The sequence below is a fragment of the Anser anser genome (genome assembly GCF_964211835.1).
Source record: "Anser anser genome assembly, chromosome: 1".
NCBI lineage: Eukaryota > Metazoa > Chordata > Aves > Anseriformes > Anatidae > Anser > Anser anser.
This window is the reverse complement of record NC_139720.1, coordinates 105,992,688-106,019,220: the sequence shown is the minus strand read 5'-3', so window position 1 is coordinate 106,019,220 and position 26,533 is coordinate 105,992,688. Positions and strand designations below refer to the sequence as shown.

Here is a 26,533-nt window from a genome sequence, read left to right as displayed (position 1 = left end):
ACCTGTTGTTTGTGACTACAAAACAAAAAAATTCAGGCCAAAAAATACATTCCAAAAAATGATAAAGTGATACAAAGGAAACAGTCTGATGTAACCTAAAAGAGGATTACATTTCCATATCCTGCCAAATTTCTTGTTTTTTCCAGAAACTTGTAAATGAATAGGAAAAAAAAATACACTGGGAAAGAATTTGGAGAGTCCTGCGTTTTATTCAGCATCAGATGGTACAGTTTTTGCTTTACTCTAATGCAACTCTCATTGACTTCAGCAGGAGGATAGCTAGGCCTACACTTGGTACTTCTGGAAATTCTCCTTTCTTCCTGAATTTCCAGCTAGAGCTTGAAAGAATGAGTTTCATGGGGCCTCCATATGGGGAACATAGTTTGAGTTCCACTTGTTAGAAAGAAAAAGATATTGTCAGCACAGACTGCTTCTCTCACTCTGCTATGCCACATTTTTATGTTTTAAGTTGCTTGTTGATCACTTTCTCCTGCATTTTTCCCATTTACTCTTTTGATGTTACTCTCCCCTGCTAAGGCCACAGATTTTTATTTCAGGAGTTTATTATATGCGGATTGAAATAGCAACCGCTCAGTGGCAACCAAGTCAGAATCATGAATATCTTAGAAAATATACACCAAAACCAGAGTAAATAGTTTGAGAGGCCAGTGAGCCACACTCCATAGGTACAGCATGCGTCATTGCAGCGAAGTCAAGCTTGCCTTAGGACAGGTAGCTATTTGAAGGTATTTTCACTAGTTTTCCCATAATAAAAACAGTTTAAAGGAGAAGAAGGTGCTTTTTGCACTTGAAGTTGTATTTCATACCTACTTCATTGTACTGCTAAATAAGCTGAGATTAAATAATTGACACTAAAATATCATCTCTGGGCACTAAAGACAACACTGGAATTGGAAAATGCATCTAGTTATTGTTTGAATCACTGAATATTTCTCTACAGTGGAGTGGAGATAGTGGATAGTGGAGATAGCACTAGTGACCTTGGTCGTCAAGCATGGGTATCATTACCAGTAGAATATTGGGAAATCTTAAACCATTAGGAGTACCACACACATATATTAAAAATAATATGTATGTGAATACCATTTCAAACTGATGGATTACAGGTTTTAATATATGGCCTCATCCAATCCCTCACACAATAGGGTCTTTAGCATACTCTTGGGCAAAGCCCTGGGTGATGGGAAAAAAAAAAAAAAAAGGGTAATGGAAAAAAAATGGAATGACGTAGGATGAAGAGAAGTAAAGAAAATCCACTGCCACTTATCTTATTTGTCATTCCACTAATTTTCTGTTTTCTACCGTCTCGTGTTTCGTGTTGTAAATTGCTCTCAACTTTTGTACGACCAAGAGTTAGATTTGCCAAAAGACGTTCAAAAAGGCTTTTCAAGAACTTTTTAAAAGTTACAGGAATCCTACTGCAGCTGAAAAAAGAAACTTAACCTGCACTCAAAAATACAATTTGCTGCAACAGAGGCAACCATCAGTCCTCACCTCTACCTTCACTGCTAGACAGAGAAAAGTAAATATAAGGGGATGTCAGGTGGAAAAGAGAGGTTCCCTCCCTCTCACATGCCCTCTCTGAAATGCTGTGACCGGAAGGAACAGACTTTTTTGGGGGGGGGGTGATTTTGTTACTTCAAGCATGAAACTGAATGCGAGAAGTGCAAATGGTCCTGAACAAACCAGGAGAAAGATGGCATTTTTGTCATTGTTTTTCCTACTCTTTTTTTCCTCAGTATTTTGCATTTTGCCTTACTGAAGCCAGATGACTGCATGTCAGTTGACAATTCCCAAGGCACGGGCTCATATCAGTGACTGACATACCATTCTAGATAGGGTGGGTTTCTTCTCTCGTGCTGTATTTCTTCTACTTTCAGATCTCCCCCATTTTCCTCCTTAAGGTCCTACCTCCCTTATCACTGCTCCTACCCTCAATTTCCAATTACTTCTATCTGTTCTTTGTCTCCATTTGTTTTTACTCACATATTATAATCACTGAAGTTACTTCAGGAGCCACATATCTCTCCCTTTATTTGTTCTTCTTTCATCTTCATCACCACCACTGGGGACAGTCTTCTACTGACATTTTGAATATGTTGGAGTAAAACTGAACTAAAGGTCAATTTGCTTATTCCAAAGATCGGGTCTCTGCTTTCTTTCTCTGTGTTTCACGGACAGCATATGTACATCTTCTGTTTCCCCTGAAACATGCTTTCTTGCTCCCTCAACTCTACTGAACTCCAAAATCCAATGCTAGCAATTCTCGACTTATTTATCTTTATTTTTTAAACAGATCTGTGGTTCCTGGATCCCTAAAGCTTGAAGATCAAAGAAGTTTAAGACCCAAGTAATTGTAGTCACAAAAGAACTTTAAAATGTGACTGAGAGTTATAGCTGAGATGAAATAAATTATTTTTAAAGACACTTAAGAAAAAAAAAAAAACTCTTTCAAAATTGCTAGGTTATAACATAGGTGTGTGGGCTTTTTTTTTTGTCTTACCAATAGTGTGATTTACTGACACCATGATTGCTACAGTTCTCCTGTTCCTGTCAATTTTCCTCTCTCTCTCAGTATAGACATCACCTTGTCCTGACACCACAAACTAGTTCCTCTCTTTGACAGAAAAATCAACTGCTAGTCCTGAATTCCCATCCTTTTTCTTGTGCGACAGTAAAGATATCTATAGGCATCATGGAGACCTGTTTCTGTAGTGTACAGATGTCAATGAGACAAACACATCCAATGAGACAAACACATCGCGTAAAGTTTTTCATTCTTCTACGCATTACTTTCCTAAACCAGAACCAAGCTAGAAGTGAAACTCCAAAGTCCCTTCTCTGTGTAATTCACAAAACAAATTGAGTTCCTCCTTGACTGAAGATTAAAGATGTTAAATAAAAACCTTTCAAAGAAATGAAAGGTATAAAACAATAGTGTTTACTATTTTCAAAACTGCTTTTTTCTCTAACTGGTGTCAAAGAGAATGTAAAAAATATATATATATATATATATATATAATTAGTTTAGTTTGAAATAATGATTCTTTCGTGTTCTCAAAACAAAAATAGTAGTATTTAGAGGTATATTAGTCATGTTTAAACTTCCTGGCAACCACAATATATTCTGTCAGCCTTCTATCAAAAGTGCATCTTATATGGCCAGTAAGAATACTAATGTTAACCATCACTCCTGTCATTAGTGTTGGGGTTTCCATGAGTTGTAAAACACAGCCATTGGGAGCTGATATTCTTCTTTTAATGATAAATATAAATAGAAAATCATCAGTAAAATCTTCTCCACCTCATTAAGCCCTTTCCCCTTCATCAGGCCAGTCATCAGAGCGTGAAGAAATGTTTCATAATCCTCTAATCAGGTTTCACAACAGCACCGGTGCCTCATTTCGCCAATGGAAACACGGCAGCACAGGGAGGGCAGGTCCCCTGCCCGCGTGCCCCCCGGGAGGTGGCGGTGGTGTGTGCCCACCATCCCTGTGCCCCCAGCCCCCTGCCACCACCAAGAGGCCACCAGCTTCCCAGTGCTCCGGGCTACCAAAGCTGGAAGGAGAATGGCTCCTCAAAGTTTCTTCCGCTGTCAGGTTTTCGGGGTGTAAAGAGCACTTCAGCAGGTGTCATATATTTATGCCACATCAGAGGACACATTTCTTTCCTGTAAAGTAGACCCTGAAACTCTTAAAAGAAAAGCATATTCTTAATTGCACTAAGGACACAGCCAGGATTTTCTTGTAGAAAGCCTAAGGTTTAGCCCAAATCAAAATAGATAGGAATCCAATTCACAAAAAGAAAACAAGAAGCACGATGTCTATTTAGATCATCTTACATTGCATCATCACCTTCCACCCTGTATTGTTTATCATTTCTTTGAAACAATTTTCCCTCCTTTTTCTCCCCCCCCCCCCCCCCTTTTTCCAAAATTCATGGGCAAATTCAAGAGCTCAGACTGGCAAATGAGCACAATAGATGAACAACGTGAACTTCAGCACTTCAAAGGGACTGCAGCATCAGATCAACCCATTTCTGAAGCACCATATATATGTATATATATATATATACACACATACATATTAAAAGGACATCCTTCTAATTGTTTTCTTCAGATGAGCAAACAAACTTAGAAAGACAGGTCAAGAAACAAGTGGCACCATCTGTGGAGGCTTCATCTGATCAACTCATTACGTTGCGTAGTAGAACTATCCTACCAAATGATCATTTTTCCTTTAGCTCCACATAAAGGCTACATAATTCTGAGACTTTTCTTGCACCTTCTGACTTAGATAATTTACTTTTTGAAAAGAAAACTAATTATTTGAAGAAAGATACAACAGAGATCATTCTGTACAGAAACACACTTCTGCTGGAGGAAAAAACAGTTAGATTCATTTCTCCTCTAAATCACAGGCATCTTAAAACATCACATACAGAGTAACTTTGACATGCCCTGATGATTTATTGCTTTAAATTCATCCACTCAACAGTTTTTGCAAACATATTTCTAACGTTACTGTCAATGTGTAATGTTTAATTCTGTTGCTCTATTAATAAAGCAGCTTTTTCAAATGAAGCCAGTGACTGAAATAACATTATAGCTCAGATCAGATTTACTACCATTACACTAGATGACTAGTACATCTAACACAATCTGTTCAAGAACTTACCCAGAAGTATTCTGTTTCCCTCCTTAAGAGAAGCAAAAGTTACAAAAGTCTTATCTTCTGTGTAATTTTGCAACTTACCTAAAATTTAGATAGCTCCCTGGTATGTTTAGAGATATGTATAAAATCCTTTGTCTCTTCTTAGCAGAAATCAGAATCACTGAATGTTTTTTTAAGAAAAATTTATGTGCATCACAACAAAGGAATGCAAAAAAAGCTGCAAGAAAGCTTGAGTAAATAGAATAAATATGGACAGAATAAAACTGGCTTCCCCTCAGAACCCATGTTTGTCAAAAGAACAAAGCACACACGAACAGCATGTAAAACCTGAATTCAAAATACGTTTATATAAAAGGGATGAGGACACATGTTTTTTCTATTTTAGCTTGAAAAATACAGGGACACAGCAATGAGTCTTGCTGGCAGGCAGATAACTCATAGGCCCTGACCCTTCGACTCACCAGGAATTCAAACACAAAGCTCTTTTCATAGTGACCGTGCCATACATTCTCAAGATAAGGCAGCGAAATAAGGAGCAATGGAGAGGTGCCACAAAGCTCAAGCTGCAGCAGAAAACTGTGCACAGAAATCATGGTCACTTATTCACCTATGTGCAGCTGCACACCAAGGGCTAGCTGCAAAACTATTTCTTTGCAAATCGGAAGCCACGCCGCATGCTTTTAAGAACTGGACCTGTCTCCTGAAGCAAGCAAAAGAAAAACAGCGCGCAAGCAGCAAGGAAAGGACCATCCCTGTACACTTCTGCACCGTTCAGAATTGAAGTGCACATCCGGACAAATAATCTGTAACACAATGAGCTTCGCAAAAGGATAGCTGTGGTAAAACGGAAGGGTTTTTAGAAACAACAACAGCAGCTACATTTCAAACAACATTTCAAATCTGGACTCACCATGAAAAAGCAACAGTTGCCTGAAGTTAGTGTGCTATTTTCTGCCCTGTTCCATTGCACTTTTTGCCTAGTTGTCCAACACTTGGTAGCTCAGAGCTGCCACACAGAGGCCCCTTCCTTGATCTGGCTTATTTGCCTGTCAGTTTGAGTCTCAGCTTCTGTATGATGCAGCTGTGCACTTTGCTGAAGGTCTAATATTATTTCCATAAGCTGTCTCCCTGCCTGGAGCAAGCAGTTTGTTCTCCCTGCTCAATAAATACTCAAATCACTTTTCTGGTACTCACAGGGATAAAGCTTTAAGTTGTTAAGGAGTTCTTACTAAGTAGTGGGTGGAGAACATAAGCTCAGTACAAGGAAACTCTGCGCATAATCAGAAACGGAGAAACTTCCTCCCTTTCCCCCAACCCCTCCTCTCACTAGGCAAAGCTGCCAGTGCCTCCTTTACAGAAATTTAGGAATGTAAAGGGAGGACTCAAAGGGGCCCAGTCAGACAAGCCTTTCTCAATCAATTAGCTTGCAGCCATTACTTGTGACCCTAGGTCACACAACATAAGTGTGTGGGGTGTGCCTTTAGGGGTACACCAAAGCTACTTATTAAAACTTACATAACCAAAAGTGTTCAAAATCAAATAAACTCTGAAAGCTGGAAAATATTTTCCATGTACCACAGTTTTGCAGGAAGAAGAGCTTTGAGTAAAGAAATGTTACTTTGCTTTTCCAGCAAAAAATCATTTGATGCAGGAAACTAACTTTTTTGTACTTAAAAAAAAAAAAAAAGAGAGAGAGAGAGACTGAAATGTGAGATACTTTAGCAACCTTTAAAAGTGGTATTTGCTTTACAATTATGCAAAAACTAAATAATAGTGGCATGAGTGATGCTTGATGAAGTACAGGATCGTACTTCCTAAAATAAGACTATTGTCTGTAGCTGCAAGGGGATGGATGTTTGTAGGACTATTTAATTAATTCATGAAGTTCAGCCTTTGCGTTTCAGTCTCCTCCAAGAAATGAGTTGCGCGCGTTCAGATTCCACTCTCCATTTTAGGACTCCAATATAACAAATCAAACAATAGACTTTCTTAAAAGACCTGGAATACTTAAATACTGCATCAAGTTATCCCGCGTTGAACACACAGGGAGAAGAGGGTGTAACTTAGCACGATTCCCACATGACAAGCATACACCCCTTGGCGCGAAGGAAAACTTCAAAAAGACCCTCAGCTTCATATCCTGCCAACCCAATGACATGGATGATGCCTTGGAAAAACCCATAAGGGAGTCCTGATTTCAAAAGCAGATCTATGACAACCCCTTTCTGGGCCAGACAAGATCAATGCACGGCAGGGGCGATGCACTTTAATCTCAAGGTGCATCGCAAAGCGTCTTTAAGTAGTGCCACAGATCAAGGCTTATAGATAGCTGGAAAAAAAAACAACAGTCCAGACCAAACTTCTCTGTGCTTAAGGTAACTGAGCAGCAACTGCTCAAAAGCTCAGAGAGAATGCAGGGAAACACATAATAAAACAGGAAAGTAACAGCAGTGCATTGAAAATCACTGAGGATGTTGTAGGCAACCTGCATTCTACATGTCTCTTCTCCATTAAAGCCCCCGTCGAGCTCTCTGACCATGCAGCATGGCTTGTGTTAGTTCAGACGTTCATTCCAGAGATCAGATTGCAGGATCAGGGCCACTGAGTAAGTGCCCTGGGGTAAGGATTTTGCTTCTGTCTTGCACATAAGACAGCATTTAATAAATTAGGTCATGTTTAAATCCCTGGAAAGCCCTGGCAGTAGAAATAATAATCATGGAAACTTAAATTTTGAATGAAAAAAATGGGCAAATGGAAAAAAAAATGGAAAAAATTAAGACACTGGGACAGGGTTTTAGGATATTTGGGTTCTGTTCCCCCTCGTGTCTAAGACTGCCCTAATGATTTCAGGCACATTGGTTCACCTTTTTGCGTTTATGCCAAATGCCACTTGCCTCACAGATGCAAGGCCTTTACCTCCTCAAAGACTATCCATAAAAAAGTGGTGATAATATTCAATATACGGATCCTTTCAATGTTAGTTCACAACACATGCTCTACCTAGTGAAATTAAAGAAGTATTAAGTATAAAATATTTAATGTCCTAGGACTTCTGAGTAACTGAAAACAAGCAAGCTATCTATATCAAATTCTCCAAATCACCATTTAAGTCCATTATGGGTTTCAACAAACACACGATCTCCAGAAGACAAATGCAAACCCACGCACACGAATAATGATATAGACTTCATTCTCCTTTAGCCATCTAAATTATAGGTTCCTGCAAAACATATAGAGCTGAGCACTTAAATCACAAGGGGTTGGAGTCCTTAATAGTAGAAAAGATGGTAAGGCAGTGCCTCCCAGGAGACAGGCTGTTCAGAGAGTTGTTCCCAGCAACTGTTAAGAAACAGAGAACTCCTGCCATGTTTGCCCAATCTCTGTGATCTTCCAGGCTTTCTAAATCAGAAGAATTACCTTAAATTTGAGGTTCCCCTTTAACATATAATTTGCAAAGCGAGATACATCCCAAGCACTCCACTTGGATATATGTAACAAATTCACACACCTTTCTTTTGGAAAGGTTGATATGGAAAATTTACAACACAAATAACGATGACATTTAAAGGATGTTTTTAATGTAACTTAAAACAATGCCTCCACACTGGAAATAATAACAGAATAATGGCTCCTCCTGGCACTGTTGAGTCCCCTGGCTGAGGGCTCTTCCTTTTCCTGATTGCTGGCTGTAAAATTACCCCTCCATTGGCTCTACTCCATTGCTGCCACATTACAGCCAAGCAAAGGCAATATGAGCCATTTCAAAATAATCATGAACGAGTAAGGATGCAAAGCTAGAAGAGGCACATGGCTCTCAAACCCAAGATGGTAGACAGAAACATATAGAATTCTTTTTAGGGTTCTCAGGACATTCTCCTATGAGCAAGACTTTCTTTAACTAAAGAAAGTAAGCACCACCTTATTAGTGTTGCCGTTTTTACATTCTAGTAAGGGATCAGCACAGACTCTATTTCAAGAAAGGACAACGTACCTTTTGGCATATTTTTCCACTTTCTGCTCTTTTTTCTCATGAAATCATGAAGTTTGTAGACCTACCTTAATTAGACACCATTAACTTTTTCCTGTATTTGCCATGCGTTTTTTTTTTTTATTCTAATAAGTAAACACTCACCTAGGGTACATGCACCGGGATATTTTCCACACTTAGTAACTCAGAGACAGCAAGTAGATGAAATGTGCGAGTATTACACAAGCTTTTCCTTTGCGTATGCACATCCTCAGGTCTGGAGTACACCCAAGTTCAATGTGACCAATTCTTTTTGTGCAATGGATAGAATATATGACCACACCACATTAGGGGATCCTTTGAGAATGAAAGGGATTTCAAGTTATTTGTGGGGCTGTTTTTCTGCATAGTACCTAATGAATATAAAAGTAACATTAATTCATAGTACCAGCTCTCCTCACCTATTATGCTTTTAAATGAAACTATAATCATTTTAGTTAGAAAGGTAAAAAAGCTATGTGCAAAACACTCACAGCATAATGTGTAAAGATTACAGCGTCAATAGTGTTACCCACTGATTCTTATATCTTAAGCCTAAATACTTTACCTGAAAAGCAACTTCTTTCTTAAAAGAAAACAAAACAAAACTATTCCCCCCCCAAAAAAAAATAAATAAAGGAAAAGAAAGAAAAAGAAAAAGAAAAAGAAAAAGAAAAAGAAAAAGAAAAAGAAAAAGAAAAAGAAAAAGAAAAAGAAAAAGAAAAAGAAAAAGAAAAAGAAAAAGAAAAAGAAAAAGAAAAAGAAAAAGAAAAAGAAAAAGAAAAAGAAAAAGAAAAAGAAAAAGAAAAAGAAAAAGAAAAAGAAAAAGAAAAAGAAAAAGAAAAAGAAAAAAAGAAAAAGAAAAAGAAAAAGAAAAAGAAAAAAAGAAAAAAGAAAAAAAAAGAAAAAGAAAAAGAAAAAGAAAAAGAAAAAGAAAAAGAAAAAGAAAAAGAAAAAGAAAAAGAAAAAGAAAAAGAAAAAAAGAAAAAAGAAAAAAAAAAGAAAAAGCTTGCAAATGCACTACAGCACTTTGAAACAGATCTTCCACTCTTTAAACCTCCTTCCCCTACCTTCCCCCACCCCCTTTTCCTTTCAGGAAACAAAACTCGAGAAGAGAAAGAGAGAGAGAGTCAAAAGGTTACAGCCGGCTTGTAAGCGCAAAGAACGTGAGAGGCCCATTCTTCCCCTTAACACCTGACATCCCAGGGTACATTTTCTGCAGCAACGAGCCTGGTGGATTAGACATGCAGCTCCTATTGATAATGGAAGTTGTGCATCTCATTCACCATGCACTGCTACTTAAAGTTCTCCTCCTACCACTGCCTTATAAATCGTTCTCCCTCCTATTCCACAATTACAAACTTAATTAATGGGAATTTGCATTTTATTATTAGACACAAATTGAACCCAGTTCAGATAACTTGTCTGAGTCCTGGATTAGAATTTATTCCCAGACCTCTAAATTTTTTTTAAAAAAAAAGAATAAATAAATAAAAAATAAAAAAAAAATGTGGCAGCAAAATCAGTAAAATTATGAAAAACAAAAAAAAGTGAGAACCCAATACAAGTCTAAAAAAGTGTTAAAGCATTGTTAAAACAATCTAGAGTGAAAACCGTTGTGACAACACTATAGCATTCACGCTATCACTCCAAAACACTGATTTCCATGATTTTCACAGCTTAGTGAAGTAAGTTAAACACATTTAAGGCACGTTTGTTAGAGGTTCAGAACAATGAAAGAAATAGAGATAAATACTAAATGACCAAAGTCTTTGCTATACTCTTCCTGGAGTGGAGCCCCCCATACAGTGGAGGGATGCAGCCAAGATCTGCTTGCTTGGCTGATGCTGTAGGAACAAGGAAACAATTACCTCTAATTAGGTGTAAAGCCCAACACAGAATGGAAAACAACTGAGAACAAAGTTAATTCTAAACATCAGAAGTCTTCAGGCAAAAGGACAAAACAGGAACAAACTTGATTAAGGTAGAGCAGGTAGAGTTCATAAAGATCGACATCCAACTGGCCTATCCAAAACAAAAAGTAGGAGGATAAAGTGATGTATTAAAATTATTCTGACTTCATACTATTAACGGATGTTATGATCTAATTTAAAGATAGTTTCCATTTAAAGAAAGATCCACATTCCAAGTTGAAGTTCAGTAAAAATTATAACAAAAACCAAACGAGTAGAATTGAAGACAGGGCAGAAAATGTGAACTGTTTGCTCTCTGGGCTACCCCCTGGATCTGGTTGTACATTAACTCTGGGATGTTGCTCACCAATTGCAATGGAGCAACATCAGACCCTGCACCCTGTCATCTCTCATTTACCCCATCTTAAACACCACCCCAGTGTTTTCATATTCATCTACAAGACACTCAAACAAGTTTGAAAATACTTTTTTTCTTCTTCTTCTTCTTTTTAAGATGAATATTGTAAATTTTGTTTCTTTGATTTTGCAGAAATCTTACTCTGGTAATGACTAATAAAGAATTGTCACAAATATTACAGAAGGAATCTGAGAAGGGAAAGCAAAGATCAAAGAGGCAAATTATGGAATCATTTAGGTTGGAAAAGACCCTTAAGATCATCAAATCCAACTGTCTACTTATACCAAGTTCACCACTAAACCACATCCCACAAACAGGCAAACCACAAAAGGGCAGCCTGTTATATCTAACCATCCTTCCCATTGAGAAATTCTTCCTGATATCCAAGCTAAGTGCGTCCTTGCCAACTGAGGCCATTCCCTCACATCCTATCACTTGTCACCTGTGAGAAGAGGCCAACCCCCAGCTCCCCACACCTTCCTTTCAGGTTGCTGTAGAGAGCAATGAGGTCTCCCCTCAGCCTTCTTTTCTCCAGGCTAAATAACGCCAGTTTTCTAGTCCCTTCACCAGCTTCATTGCTCTTCTCTGAACATGCTCCAGCACCTCAATGTCCTTCTTGTAGTGAGGGACCCCAAACTGAACACTGGACTGGAGGTGTGGTCTCACCAGGGCTGAGTACAGGGGGACAATCATTCCCCTAGACCTGTTGGCCACACTATTTCTGATACAAGCCAAGATGCCATTGGCCTTCCTGGTCACGCTACCAGCTCATGTTCAGCCAGCTACTGACCAGCATCCCCAGCTTCTCTTCTGCCAGGCAACTTTCCAGCCACTCTGCCCCAAGCTTATACCACTACATGGGGTTGTTATGACCTAGGTACTGGACTCAACACTTGTCCCTGTTGAAGGCCATACACAACTGGACATGGCCTATCCAGATCCCTCTGCTGAACCTTCCTACCCTCATCACTCCCATCCAACTTGGCGGCATCTGGAGACGATTGATAATTAGGTCTGCAGAAGCATACTGAGAGACATCAAATTTTCAGGATTCAAATGTATGAAGAATCCCATGAGAAGATACCAAAGAAGGTTTAAAGTAAGTTTGCAGATAGCTAGAGGTCCTTTAAAGATTTTATAACCACCAGGATAAGACTTTCATCAATAAATTTGTTCTTAGAACTTGTTTAAGTGCTCTGTGGCGAAAATCTTATTTCAGCTGGCATGATTTCCGTGAAATGAAAACAAGTGGGTTTGACTGTCATTTGTTACCTTACTCAAGGAGTGAAGAAGTTTGTTTACTTATTTGTGTCACTTGGGTCTTGGAAGTATGAGAGAATAAAAAGACTGAGATTAAAGAGAATGAAAATCCTGAAGACAAAAACAGATGTAGTTATTCCAGTGACAAGCATTAAATGAGAGTTTAATGAGGTCTGTGCATCACCTCACCAGTATCCTGCCCACGTACCATCAAAGAAAGCAACCAAACAAAAAAACACTATTGATCAGGATGGCTGGATTCATCTTTGTTGGTCAGGTGTGAGGTAGTTTTCATTTTGACCACAGAAGAGAAACCAGATTTATACATCCACATTATTTCCTTTTAGCAGTATTTATATTTATAATATATATATTTGTGTGTGTGTGTATTCCTATAAAACAAATTTAGTGCCAAAAGGACCCTGGAGGTAGAAATGCATGAGTGAATCCCAGCATCCCAGGAAGCGAGGTCTGGGTGGATATAGGCTTGAGAAAGTTGAGAAAATAGTCTCTGTGGCTGGATACGCAGGACTAGAGCTATCTGAATAAATAAATAAACAAACAAGCAAGCATCTAGCCCTACTTGATGCAAATAAAGATTTCGTAAAGCACCTGTTTGGCAGAAATCCTGCATCTCCACACACAGTTTATTCATGTCTGTAACTGCTAACCCCCTGATGATGGTATAGACAAGCCATAAATCTTTTCTTGAAAGAACCTGAATATCCTAAAAAAATAAATATGAGTTTAGAATCATAGAATCATTAAGGTTGTAAAAGACATTCAAGATCATCTGGTCCAACCATCACCCTACTACCAATACCACCCACTAAACCATGTCCCTGTGTACCCGGTACAACCTTTCCTTGAACACCCCCAGGGATGGTGATGCCACCACTTCCCTGGGCAACCCCTTCTAATGCCTGACCACTCTTTCTGAGAAGAAATGTCTCCTAATTGTTTTAATTGTTGAAGAGTAGTGCTTGCACTGAGTCAAAGACTTTTCAGCTTCTCACACTGCCCTGCCAGAGAGGAGGCTTGGGGTGCAGCAGGAGCTTGGAGGGGACAAAAGCAGAACAGGTGACCCCAACTGGCCAAAGAGATATTCCGTACCATGTGATGTGGTGTGTCCTGGTTTTCGCAAGGATAGAGTTAATTTTCCTCCTAGTAGCTGGTATGGTGCTGTGTTTGGGATTTAGGATGAGCATAATGTTGATGTTTAATTGTTGCAGAGCAATGCTTACACTAAGCCAAGGACTTTTCAGTTTCTCGCTCTGTCCTGCCAGTGGGCAGGCTAGAGGTGCAGCAGGAGCTGGGAGGGGACAGACCCAGGACAGCTGACCCAAACTGGCCAAAGGGGTATTCCATACCATATGGCATCATGCTAAACAAAATATAGGGGTGGCTAGCCGGGGTTGGTGGGGTGGCTGCTCGGGGATAGGCTGGGCATCAGTCAGCAGGTGGTGAGCAATTGCATTGTGCATCACTTGGCTCTACACATTATTAGCAGTAGTACTATTATCATTATTACTTTCCTTTATTTTCTGTCCTAATAAAACTGTCTCTATCTCAACCCCCAGGCTTCATTTTCCTGTTTCTCTACCCCATCCCAGAGAGGGAGAGGGGAGGGTGAGCAAACGGCTGTGTGGTGCTTATCTGCTGGCCGGGTCAAACCACAACAATCCTTTTGGTACCCAGCCTGGGGCTTGGAGTGGCCACCGGGCCTATCACAGGGCTTGGAGTAGCATCAATTGCAGCTCAGTAGGCATAGGCCAAGCCCTAACACGTTGCAGTGATTTGCATCTCCCTGAAATTGCCAGGGTGGTGACATGTCTTTTTCAAGCATTCTGCCACTTTTTTAGGATTTTGCACCTGTTCAAGGGTGAATTTCCAAAGCACTGGAGGTGCCCACTGCTCTAGATGCCTGTCCATATCCTCCCACACTCCCTGCCACTCATAACTATCCTGCCTCAGGACAGATCTCTGGATGGCATTCCTAAGTAGTTGCTTAACCTTAAACAAAACCTGAAGTGCACTCAGGAGACATAATAATAAGAACATTCTGGTCTGAACATCCCAAGGATATTCAAAGACCTAAAGAGCTATCATAACTAGCCTGGAGGAGAAGAGGAGGGTGAAGGAGAAAGGGAGAGTGAACAAGTGGTAAAAAACATCTCTCCCTGTCCCCTTCTTAGGTTGCCTCCCTGAAGAAAAAAGGCCCTTGAAATATCCTTTCCTGACACAGTCTATGCCAAGGATGCACAAAGCATCTGGGCCAGTAACAATAGGGTACTTTTGCCACTCATTCCCAGTTTGGCTCATGCTGGTATAGGCCTCAGGTAGTTATTGATGCTCTTATGGTATCTCCCTCTTTGACTTCCTGTTCCTCTGATGGCCCAGCCACTTTGGAGTAGCCTATCTCATCTTCTTCCTCCTCCCCAGTCTGAGTAGGAGTTCCTCTGCTTTCTAAACAACATTTCTCATCGCTATTTAAAAAGGGGTGTGACATTTCCCTTTTTCCACTCACCAGGGACTTCACCCAACTGCCAGGACTTTTCAACTATGATGGAGAGAGGCTTGGCAACTACATCAGCCAATTCCCTCAGGACCCTGAGGTGAATGCCACCAGGTCCCATAGACTTATACGTGTTTAGATTCATCAGGTAGTCCCAAACCTGCTCTTCACTTAAAGTGGGTGGGACTTTGTTCCCCCAGCCTCCATCTACAGGTTCAGGGAAATGAGAGACTTGGGAAGCCCAGCTGTCAGTGAAGACAGAGGCAAAGAACATGTTGAGTACCTCAGCCTTCTCAATGTGTGTCATTACCAATTACTCAGATATAGAAATTCACTCCTAATACAAGAAATTAGCCAGCTATAATCTCTTACACGCACTACTATTTTCACCCCTCAGTCTATTTTCACAAATGTTAGAGGCGCATGGTGGCCCTCGGGGACTCCTCCTGTCACCCTAGCGCAGCAGCCCGAAGGGAGCTAGGTCATCGCTTGTGCTCCTCCTCAAGTCTCTGTGCAGAAGGGATGTCACCTCTCACACAAGGGCTGGGGGATGGGAAAGAAGCACTCGCGCAAACCCTGAGAACCGGCAACAAGAGTTCTTTATTGCCACGACATCCTGCAGGTGAGCCTGCAAGATATCCATAGTGTTTAGCAGCTCCAAGCTAATGCTTGGGGTAGAGGCTGTGCCACAGGTAGGGAGCTGGCCAGGCGTGCCTGCGATGCTGTTGCTGCGCTCTGATGGCAGGGAGCAAAGACATAATGAGGTAGTTCCAGGTCTGCTCTGGCTGAGGTGGATCCACTTCCACCAGTTCCTCCACATCTGGTAGATCACCTCCATGGGCTCCATGGTGTTTGGCAAGAGGCTAAACTAGTCCTTGCTCAGAATTGCCCAAATTGGTTGCCTCTGAAAGTTTTTAGGCCAGGGTGCACAACCAGGAGGCCGTCCACTTCCATACCTAGGTCCCATGCCACTGTCCGGTTCATTTCCGTGCATGGGTCTGATGCTGCCATCTGGTTTATGGCCATAGCTGGGTCCCACAGTGTTCTGGATGATAGGCAGGCCTCTGCTCCACATGGCTGTCCAGCCGGCACTCTTGCCTTCACCCCATGCCACTGTTGTGCTAATGGTAATGCCCAGGCACAGAGGCACTGTATGGTAGAGGGGACAGCCTATGCCCCACACCATTGCACTGCCAATGGTAACGTCAGGGCCTCATGTCTTTGCCACGCTCATACATGCCTGTGGGCTGCATGCCAGAGGTCCCTCGAGCACTGGTGTCTGTTCTCACACCACAGGCGTTATTCTTCTGCCCATGCCATTTCCTCTTCTCATCAGGTGCCTTCCTTCTAGGTGCTTCCTGGGACTGCATCTCTGTCCTCTCACACCGAGGAGGCCTGCCGCTCACCTTCCTGCTTCTGGTCTCCTTTCTGCCACACAAGCTGGCTGTCAGGGTGCCTAGAAGCTCAGCAAATGGTGGGCCAGCTGCAGGGGGTCCTGTTTTATAGGGCCCAGAGCATAGGCAGGGCAGTGGTGGCCAGCAAGTCTCTGTGTTGGCCAATGCGAGCAGCCCAAAGCAGCTGTGTTGGGAGCAGCCTAGAAGATGCCCTCACATGGAAGAAGGAGAAGGGTTGGGGGGGCTGAGGGCCCCTTTTCTGGGGCTGGCTCCCCCAGGCCATTTGGCTTGCCAGAGAGAGAGGCTGCCCCTCGGCCACAGGGACTGCACTCCACCTCCCATCCTGTGCCTGGGTTTATTTTTAACACTGGTTTTGAGGTAATTTCATTCTATTCTTTATGGAAAAGAACAGAAGCAAGGTGCATCTTCAGCCTTCAATTCCATCTGTGTTTTGCACATATGCTTTCTGGTGTAAGCAGGTAGGTGCACATGGAAGTTACCATGTACCAGAATGTCTGTTTTGCAATAAAAATAATAAAGAATAGGATGGTATTTACCACACAGTGCTACTTGTAGTAACAGAAATTACTCACATACAGAAATTCAGTCCTAATATAAGAAACTAGCCATCTGTAATCACTTACACACTACTATTTTGAATCATCATAGAATCATTAAAGTTAGAAGAGACCTTGAAGATCATCTGGTCCAACCATCACTCTACTACCAATACCACCCACTAAACCATGTCCCTAAGCACCATGTCCAACCTTTCCTTGAACAACCCCAGGGACGGTGGCACCACCACTTCCCTGGGCAACCTGTTCCAATGCCTGACTGCTCTTTCTGAAAAGAAATGCCTCAGTATTTCCACCTAAACCTCCCCGGCACAATTTGAGGCCATTCCCTCTTGTTCTATCACTAGTTACCTGTGAGAAGAGGCCAACTCCCAGCTCCCCACACCTTCCTTTCAGGTAGTTGTAGAGAGCAATACGGTCTCCCCTGAGCCTCCTCTTCTCCAGACTGAACAATACCAATTCCCTCAGCCGCTCCTCAAAGGACTTTTGTTCCAGGCCCTTCACCAGTTCTGTTGCCCTTCTCTGGACATGCTCCAGGGCCTTGATGTCCTTCTTGTACTGAGGGGCCTAAAGCTGAACACAGTGCTCAAGGTGCAGCCTCACCAGAGCAGAGTACAGGGGGATGATCACCTTCCTGGTCCTGCACAAGAGAACACAGACGGATAATTTTCTTTTTTCTGCCATTGCCCACACTAGCAGTTAACACGTGCCTTCAGAATAAAAGCCTGGAAAATTGTTACCTACTGCATATCTAGGTACACTTGCCTGACAGAACACTGCAGGAGAAAAAAAGCTTGGTCACATTTGCTCCTATTTATTTACTCTAAAAGTTAATGTTACTTCTTTGTCTGTGAATTTTTTATTTTTTGGTGTCATGAAAAACATGACCTTGTTGAAGCATCTCAATGGAAAAATATCCCAAAAGAAGATTCTCTCTTTTACCAAGGAATGCTCCAGCAGTCAACTTCAATTTGCCTTAAAGAGAAAAAGGCACCTCTCTAGGGATAAAAATCAATCCCCAAACTGTCAGCAGCAACATACAAAGTTTAGAAATGCACCTAATTCAGCACAAACACGTGTTTGTAAATTGTCAAACCAATATGTGAAAAGTGACTCTTCCATTAAATAAAATCATAAGCAAAATGAAAAAAATAGGTGGACAAAAACACCACAAGCAGATCTGATATCTGATATCTATCAAACATATTAGTACAGAGAAAAAATATTAACCCATTCTTCATTAATAGGTTACTGATTATGTTTAATACTACTTTAATTGCTGCTATTTTTTGAAAAAGATTTTCATTACTGTTGTGTTCATGTGCAGGCAAAAGCATATGTTCTCCATACAGCTAGGTAACTAGCAACAGACACTTTGGGGCTCCATCAGCCCAAATTTGAAATTTGAAGGTGAGCAACAAAGCAACCAGGAAATCAGTTTTCCAGTTTCAAGATATCACCGTGAACTGCAACAACTGCATAAATGACTCAGGTCTATGGATGCACAGTAGACCTGCTCTTTTCTCCATCTCCTCTCCGGGCCTGAGCATGGAGGAAGCATCACAGCTGGAAGTTACTGACCTCTTCTGCAGCTTGCAGTCCCCATGGAAAGCGTTAACATGTTTTAGCCTTCCCAAGACCTGCCTGCCCCCAGCAGTGCAACACAGCCTGGAGACCGCCTCTGCGCCAAGGCAGGTACAGGGCTGGTGGGACAGCCGTGCTTGGGTAGGCAGGGCAGCCCCTTCCATCTGGCCGCTGTGTCTGCAGTCACTCCTCCACTTCTGAAGGATGGGATGGGTCTTGTTTGGTGGGTTTTGTTATCCAGGCCCACAGAGCAGCCCTGGATACAACACCACCACTCAAAGCAGAGAGGACAGAGGCAGAACGTACTAACAAAATGAGTAACGTAGCAGTGACAGCCATCACGTACTGGGAACGTGGACTTTTCCTTCCATTAATGTGTTACCTGTCCTAACAGATGAGGTCATTGATGATCTCTGCTTGTGAGAGAAAAGCCTTAAAACATGCACAAGATTTGAGCAGAACTCCACCCCACCTCTCCTTAGTCATCAAGAAGGCAACCTGATCTTTCTACACCCCAGCTTCTCATTTGTAAAATCTCTGTCCAGAGTATAAGCTGCTTCATGCATGGATTTCATTATCATGTAAGTTTTACACAGTAACTAGTAAAAGTTTTAAGTTTCGTTATTACACATGGCTGTAAACTTCAGGGAGTCCTGAAACAAGTATGTGCTAGTCAGTGTGAAGAACTGGGTGTTTTGCAAAAATCTAGGCTGTATTTTTCCTACAATAAAGACAAAACCTTACAACAAATAAATAAAAATTAAAAATTTAAAATAAAATAATAATTAAAAAAAATCCCAGAAAGGATTTAAAACAGATTCAAAGGTTGAGTTTCAGTGATGTTCTGCAAAGGTACATAAAAACATCTCCATGCGTTAAAAATGGAACGGAATGATCCACTGCACTGAAAAATTGATGAATCAATTTAAATATGAAAACATAAAACGTGAAAATATGAAGTGAATGGACACCGCAGGAAAAGGAAGATCCGATACAACAAAACAGCATCCAGGGGACCCATCAAAGCAAGACTAGTAACAATCAGAGCACACAGCAGAATCATTTGAGGGGACTTTTGTGAAAACTTTGAAAAATTAGACCAAGAAATATTGGTGTAGACCAGTAAGTTCCATGCTGGAGATCCACCACAAGCAAGACATGGCCGTATGCTTTCATGTTATTTTCTGTACACTGGAGTGAGTACAGAAACACCATGAACTTTAGTGTAGGTCAGGGAAAGAAGGAAAAAACATGTATCCAAGGAGGAAGAACTGTAAGGCAATTAGTTGGCATTTCTTTCTGCTATTATTTTCACAGATAACAATACAGTCAGATTTCCACACACCAACACAACTTGTCATGCAATTTTGCATACAAGGTTGTAAGTGCCAGAAAGAGAATGGCTGTTGCTACTCTCTGAATTGCTTTAATATAAAGCTTTCAATGGAGATTACCAAGGATTGGAAAGGGAGGAAAAAAAACATGTCCTGATTTATCTTGAAATTCAGAAGGTCTAGGCTATTTGCAGCTGATACTTCAGAACAGACAGAAGTTTTTTCATCACTACTTTACCAAATAAATTTTCTGATATACAAGATCAAAGGCAAAGATTATCTCAGGAATCCAACCATCATTTACTTTGGCAGTGTGCATATGTTAGTAGATTCTTTTGGTCCTCCCAAGGATTAACATGAGTTTCCTGAGATGGCACAGGGTTCATAAAAAATCTGGAAGTGCAAAGCTATATTGCTTAGCTTAGTCACACAGGAAAGTGAACTAGAACAGCTGAACTATCTTACATTCAAAGATAAGACTAAAACATTATGGAAGAGTATAACAAACAGTTCATAGTCTTAGATATTAGAGATCTCTCTCATTAGCTGGTTCCTTCTTCCAGACAGTACACTGTCACCAGAATTATTATTGAAACAGTTCATATTACCAAAAATCTGTGTCCGAAAGAAACATTTTCTTAATTGAATTACTAAATATGACTGTAAATGTATTTCATTCAATGCAAAAACAGTGTTCTTTGATTTTCAGAACAGTAAATTTATTTATTTCATTAAAACAGCAGTTACTTCCTCTCTTCCCCCTTCACTGAAAGCTTTAGGTGTTGCTTAGGTCCACGGTGTGTGTATGTGTCATCTGAAGATGACAATAGTGCAAGTCCAAGCTAAAAGGACAAACAAATAGGTACAAGTCCAGCTCAGATAAACAGGGATCTCAGGCATAAACCTCATGCTACGTGCAGCACTTGGAAGGCAGTGATACATTTTGGTTAAGGCAGGCAAGGCAGTGCACACTGCCTGGTGTGCTTGTTGCTGTCTGCACACACGTTCAAGCACTGTTGTATTTTCCGTCTTTTCTTTGTAAAGAGAAACTCTGATTTTACAGGCACAGAGGCTGCCGCCTCTTGCAGCGTCAGGAGCTGCACCCCTAGATACAGAGCTGCCAGAGTTAAGCAAGCAGATCACAAGTGGCAGGAGGGCTGCTGCCAAGTGAGCTGAGGGAGAGCGCACTGCTGGGACCCGCAGCCGCCCTGATGGCAGCCTCTGAGATCTGGCTGACTTTTCCCTTCCAGCAGCCTGTAAACTGAGATACCCTTCAACAACCAAATCCAGCACGGTGGCCATAACAGCTGGACTGGCAACCACACCTCTACTGCTGACAATCCACTTACAGCTCTGGAGTCACAGTCTGTCCACTCTGAAGTTATGACATATTACCAAGGCACTGCCAGCAAAAGAAAAACTGAAAAAGCCTGTGCTTATCCTCTTTGCAATACTACTCTGATACTGCACCCCTTCAGTGTGCAGTCTGCTCACCAACTGTGCTGAACCCTGCAGCAGTTGGGAGGGCAACAGGGACTGTGACCCTAAAACCTTGCCCTAAAGGCCAATGAAGAAAACAGGCTGGAGATTTCCTGAGGGAAATACTTGCCTGGGCTTTGTAAGAGGCAACTAGAAGGCTGTTGTGCTTTCCCTGTCCACTGTGTGAGAGCCAGACAGTGTCTGAGCGATTACTGTTTGATTTGGGTTAAGAGTCAGACACCACCTGGGGCAATGTCCAGACTAGAGCGAGGGGTAGTATTTCCGGAAACACAAACCATAGGTGGGAATTTGCAATAGTAACTTCTTATACATTTCGGGTACCACTGTGCTTCAGTGTAAAACATTAAAACACAAACATTATTCAGGGTGATTTTTGCATTTGGCTTCAGCAACAGCAACATTGAGAGCAGAGTCCACACTCTCTCCCCCCCGCCTTTTTTTTTTTTTTTTTTTTTTTTTTTTTTTTTACACAGCAGCTGATCCCCTGCTTAGGGACACAAACACAACCTTCCCTTCTGTGCTGCTCCAGTATTAGTCTGCCAGATAAACATACACCAGACCATCCAGTGGCAGAGCACAGAGGCAGTGAAAGGAGACTGCAGTGTGACTGGAAGAGAGTGTTACTTTCAGAACTCCATCATTTCAGTTGTGGCTGTGATCCTGGTTTCTTTTGTTATCTGATTTAGAGGAGAAAAATTGCAGGTCATCAGTAACTACTCTGTTGCAAAGCTATGAGGGGAAAAAAAAAAATGTATGTTCTGTTTTCTGGAAACATGCATACCCTGTGCAGGACCTTCATTTCATCTTTATTTGCCCACATATAGATGGACAAAATCTGCTTTCTGAAGACACCAAATGTTTTGTGAAACACACTAACCTGCATCAAATTAACCTATTTTTTCTGGTTAGCACCACAACCAATCATTTGTCATTGCTGCTCATTATTCATTGGTATGTTCAAGGGTAAACAGAGGTAAAGAGAATTTGCTCAACTTCTAATTCAGACCATATATTTTATCACCTTTGACTGCGTGGCTTAAAACGCTAGATAGGTACATTATTCATCTCTTAATGTTATTTCACTCACCCTATTTGCGCTGAATGAGCTGATGACCTGAGGTTCATGACATCATTATTTGCCTGAACGACTGAAACTTTGTAAACAGAAGAACAAAAGAGATAAACTTCTAAAATACAAGACTTCTGCAGAGACAATAGCCAATAATAAACTTTCTGATACGATTCTGGTCTGGGAACATTTTCAAGTGTACAGAGACCATGTATTACTATGTTTTTAAAGCAAGCAGAACTTCACAAACCTACTCAAAAAACAGTGTATTTTTAATATTTAGGCAATGCTAATTTATACCCTTGCTGAGCCCAATGGACAGAGAAATTGGCAGCACAAAGGTACTCATGCACGCAGGATAAGGACTTGAAAAAGTTTTGTCTTGAAGCAATACCTGCCCCCTCGCTTTCCCCTTTCCAGTGCAGTCCTGCTCCTGGAATGGCTATTTATCATCCGGTGCCTCAGAGTATCAGGTTATTTTGTAGGGAATGTTCTCTTCATGTTTTTGTCTGAAGGGAAGCTGAAGTGTTTTCAGCATTTGAAATGCCCTGTGAAAGCCCTGAGGAGTGCAGCTCCCTACCCACAGCCTGAGCATAGCACAGCAAGATGCACAGCTGAACTCCACAGGTGACACTACAAGCACGCACTAAACTCTGACCCGGAGGGACCATCTTGAAGGTTGAGAGCAGTCTTCAGTCTCCAGTCCTGACCAGACCTCCGGCCCTCTGCTGAGGCTGCGAGCCAGGGTGCCAATTAGTGCCAGCTGATCACTCCTCTGACGTGCGCACCTCTCCGGGAAGCGGGCTGGGGCTACCAGCTCGTTTCAGATAGGTCACTGCATGTCAACAGCTTTGTAAGAGATTGACTAAGGCCCAATTTGGATTAGCAATTTAGCAGGAAGGTCCTGTACCCAACTGCCCTCCAACCTCTCTCATGTATGTAATTTTAATACAGCAACTTCTAGACTGCAAATTGACTACTGTTAGAGAACTCCAGAACCAAGTACATTTTCAGAGGTGCCCATAAAGTGTTACTGGGAAATTAAACTGTTCTTTGCCCCCATAACCTTTTGCTATGTAGACTGCATTTAAAGGATTTCATTAGGGCCAGAGGCCATAGCTTACATTTCTGTTGCCGAGAGAAATGAAACATGGAAGAAATTGGCTTAATTGGTGATTCCAACATAATACTGCTTTTAGAACCAGGGAGTCAACAAAGATCTAGCCATTCGAGAGGGACCCTCCCCACTTCACCATTCTGAAGATGTTAGTGGGAAATTTATACTTTGTTTCAGAATAAGGAAAAAGACATAATTACAAAGCTGTCTACACACTATTGTAACAAATTGAGTTCTGCAAAACTGTTAGAAAAAGGAGTGGGAGAGTAATTTGAGAAGTACGTATTAGTTTAGGATACTTCCAGTATACTTAAACATTCACTTCTGTTAGTACCATAGCACGCATTTTTTAGTGTGACAAAGTATATATAGTTTAAGGTGCAATCAATTTTACTAGCTAAACTTCTGCCAAATACTTTCTATAGGTCCTACGTGGTTTACTCCTGTGCCAGTCAGTACTTCTGGGACAGGCACTCTGTGACGGTTTCTTTTTTCCTACATCCACATTTCTAAAGCCACTATGGATTGGAAATGGGTTGCAGATAGCACATGCAGTCTGGAGATTTTAGGGAGAAGAAGAACATGATATCATGCATCAGCAACGACACTCCTATGTTTCACACTGATTTCTTGCAAAAACTTCATTGCCTTAGCCAATTTGCAATAGATGCAGTAATTTTTTATTTATTTTTTTAATCCGCAGCGTTAAATGACTACAACCCTAGTGTGCATCTGGTTTAAGATGTCATCATGACCGCATCCATGGCAAAGGAACTTGTATTTATGGGTCATAGCAACTGCTAAAATTGTGTAATTTTCATGTGCAATCAGGTCTGCCATTATTATAAAACGAAGGTGTTACAAACTTTGTGTATCTAATCCAGCTCACATATCTGTACTCTGAAGGCATGTACTCAGCAAAAACAGAAGGCTATCTGCTCAGCATTGTCAGCCACTTGAGGTGCTCCATTTCCTTGACTCCCACTCATCTTTGACAGATGATTGCAATGCAGAAGCTCAACGGAGATAGGAAACAGGAGACTGAAACAACCCATCAGGGTTTCACCGAGTTTCAAAGGCAATAACAGCAAGAAACACAATAAATTAAAAAGCAAGCATGACAAGCGCAGTCCTCAGGACTATATTTATACAGTATATTGTATGATGGGTAATAAAGCAGTCGATCTCCTCCTGGTGAACAGATGTACAGTAAAGCTTTAACCTGAAGAGTTAAGTTGGCTAAGCTAGTCTGAAACTTATTTTTCTCCCAGGTGGGCTGCATACAGAATGACATGACAAAGCAGTAAGGGATGGTTTTGTTCCCCTTGCTCCCAACCCTGAGAACACCCCACAAACAGTAAAAATGAGAGCTACTCACTACTGTATTGGGACAGGGTTATAACACAAATGGACACATGAAAATCACAACATGACCTTTGCCGTACTCCTACGGCATGGTGCAATCATTGGGAGTTCCAGACTTTGCAAGTGAAGCTGAATCTGCACCGTGTGGCACCTAACATAACCACTTTGCTGCTGACTAGTGCTGCCATCCCAACATTTTACAACGTCTTAGTGCAAGTTCAAATAAGGCACGAGACAACAATGAAAATCAAAAGGATTTCCTATTTTATTCGTGCTTTTTGAAGACCGAGCTGAGGAGAGGTGTTCCAATGCCTTTTATACAGAGAAGATGTGGCAACTGTCATGCTGAATTGCAGACTGCAAGACTAGTCTTTACACGCATGGATGAGAGAAGCATACTTATGTTCTTGGATATTTGTACCCCAAAGGGAAGACTTCACAATATTGCATTAAAAAGGGGCCTCTTGCTACCAGATCACATTCTACATATAATCCAGAGTTGTATCTACGAAGACAAACTAAACCCAGCCAATGAGTATCTTCTGGTACACAGGTGGGAAGAGACTACTTATAAATAAAAAAAATAATTATAAGAGGAAGCTGGACACAATCCTATTAAAGACAAAACTTGTGTTAAAAACATTAAGATTGAATATTTAATTAAAACTGCCTATTTGTGGACATGGCAGATAAATCCTGAAAGACTTTAAGTCAAGCTTGATCATCTCTTCAAAATCTGTGCTGGAGCCCAAGAGAAGTGATGAGCTTGAAACAGCTTTATTAAGTGTGGTACTATGGCCTTTGGTAGGTCACGAGGTCAGAGAATATCAGTCACCAGGGCTAGCTCTTCTGATGGCTTTAATCATTGAAACCTCCCAGTGTAACTGTGCGACCCACCATCAGCAAAACACATGAAAAATGGCCAAAGCGCCTATCTGATTGCACATCACATCATAAATTACCAGTATGACTATTCTGACTGACAGGTTTCCACTGAAATAGACCATGGGGTGGCGGGAGGAAGAGGAAAGTGTTCCCACCATCATTGCAGTCTATGATGATGCCTGCTTATAACACATTCTTGCTCCCAATGCCCCTGCTGGGGACTGCTCCACCTCTGGGGGCAGCTGAGACCAGAAGTCCTGACCAGGTTAACCACGCACCCTGCCCTTCTCCCATCCTTGTGAACTCACCTTGACTAAGCTCCTCTCCAAACAGTTCATTTTTCAAACACCAGCACTAACATTTGACTTCCTTACAGACCGGGAGGTGTAGGACAGTGGTCACTATCTGCATTTGACCACACAGTAGAAGAGGGTTCTTCAGGCAGAAAAGTCAGAAGACACCCTGGATCAGGAACGTGCCTCCAAAATTCACAGTGAATCGCTGAGACATTGAGCATGTCTTGATGCTGTTACAGAAGTTTGGTGTGTCTAGCATCTGCGGATGGTGTGGGCTTCCCTGTGAGGAGCACAAGTGCCAAAAGCACAGGCTGAAAACGTGTCTCAGATCCCCCAGGGTGCAAGCAGGGCTCTGTGGTCCCCTCCCGTCTCACTGACCATAAATAGGACCAAATTCCAGTTCCATAAATTCTTTGACAAAAGTTTCACTTGAGTTAAGGTTGTTCAGATATCTCTGCTCATATAGACATATTAAAAATAGACACTATTAAAGAGATGATCGTTCTCAAGCCAAGACACTGAAATCAAACTAAACATAAAAGAACAGGAAAACACACTGTAACTTGCTCAATAGTATAAAAAATGTTAATACAGCAGAAAAACAC

The 26,533-nt window shown here is 41.4% G+C and overlaps 1 protein-coding gene across 7 annotated transcripts in view; it reads right to left on the bottom strand.

The window, feature by feature from the left end:
* Positions 1–26,533, bottom strand: part of LOC310892820 (uncharacterized protein) — a 460,614-nt gene that overhangs the window by 326,801 nt on the left and 107,280 nt on the right. Inside the window, exon 1 of one of the 7 annotated variants that reach the window (XR_014578473.1) lies at positions 5,605–7,223. The exons of 3 other annotated variants lie outside the window; for them this stretch is intronic. The gene's annotated coding sequence lies outside the window, so the exon portion shown is untranslated. 3 more of the 7 variants (XR_014578474.1, XR_014578475.1, XR_014578476.1) reach the window with 3 other exon arrangements.